This window comes from Aplysia californica, unplaced genomic scaffold (genome assembly GCF_000002075.1).
Source record: "Aplysia californica isolate F4 #8 unplaced genomic scaffold, AplCal3.0 scaffold00904, whole genome shotgun sequence".
NCBI classification, from domain to species: domain Eukaryota; kingdom Metazoa; phylum Mollusca; class Gastropoda; order Aplysiida; family Aplysiidae; genus Aplysia; species Aplysia californica.
Window position 1 is genome coordinate 82,431 of NW_004798174.1, and position 1,415 is coordinate 83,845.

A 1,415-nucleotide genomic window follows, 5' to 3' on the forward strand; every position below is an offset into this window, starting at 1 on the left:
CCCCCACACCCACCCGTGAGGAAAAAAATGCTTTATTGTTTTGCATCTTTGTCGAAACATTTTAAACAAATATTAAAAGGCGGATTACTTCGATCCTGGCTGTCAGGGTCAATCCCAGCAAAGTCGATTACAGCATCCCGGAACATGGACAGAGGTACTCGACTAAAAACAGCTTTCCTATTCTAGAGGTATTCCATCAAAGATAACTTCCCAACCCAAAGGTATTCGATTAAGAACAGCTTCTTAATTCCAGAGGTATACGATTAAAAACAACTTCCCAACCCCGAAGACCTTACTATAGGCCTATCACGTCCTTGTGCAACACCCACTAGCCAGATCAACATTATGCAACAATTTGAACAATTATTTGCAATGTTAGCAGATCTTGTATTAGAAAAAAAATTGTCAAGAGAGGACAGAAAAAAAGAAGAAAAAAGCGGAATAAATAATACGTAATAAAAACAACATTGCTACAAGAGCACAGACTTAAACACCAGTGACAGTAGTTATGTGTTGACATTCGAACGCCATGATACCACGGCTTTGTAAGGATTAGACGGCTGTAGTCGGACAGCTCTGCGTGCGGTGCACATCACACACCACGTACCACTAGCGGGAAGTCCCGGACTTGTTGAAATCTGATCCCGTGGTCGTTGTCGTACAGGGAAAGTGGGAAACGTTTGGTCGATACTTTTAAGAACTCTGGTGGTATTTGTGGTATAGCCGTTAGACACTTGGCGCTATCTTTGCTTTGCGCTCGCTCTCAGGGGACCCGAGCTTGATTACCGAGTGGCGAGAATGTTTATTGAGTATGTATTTCAATTTTTCTGCTGGGACGTTGTATCCCTCTCAGGCCGGCAGTCAGGAGCGAAGCCCGCCTCCTAAATGATCAAAATTGTGCCCATGGGGTTTATTGAGTCACCTACTCTGGTAAAAATAAAAATACTTTTAAGAAACCCTGGATGCTGGGTGGGACCTTAACGTTTTAGCTGATTTTTTTTAGTTCAGGAAAAAGTAAGGAGGTGGGTGGATAAGAGAGAGAGACAGAGAGAGAGAGAGAGAGAGAGAGAGAGAGAGAGAGAGAGAGAGAGAGAGAGACAGAAAGTGAGAATATGATGAGAAAAAAAACACTTCTTCAAAACAGTCAGATACTTTTGTGTCTTGTCTGACATCATGTTTATAAATAGAAGAACAAATAAACAAGATTACCTGAAACAACCCTTCCCCCGAAAAAAAACAACAACAACAATAAAAAAACCCCCACAGAAACATTAAATCTGCCCAAAACAACCCCTTAATAAAAACACACAAAACAAACAACAGATAAACAAACAAACCACACACTAACAAAGAAAGAACAAATAAGACAAAGCATAACCAAATAAAACAAAACAACAAAAAAGAAGAAAACGCAC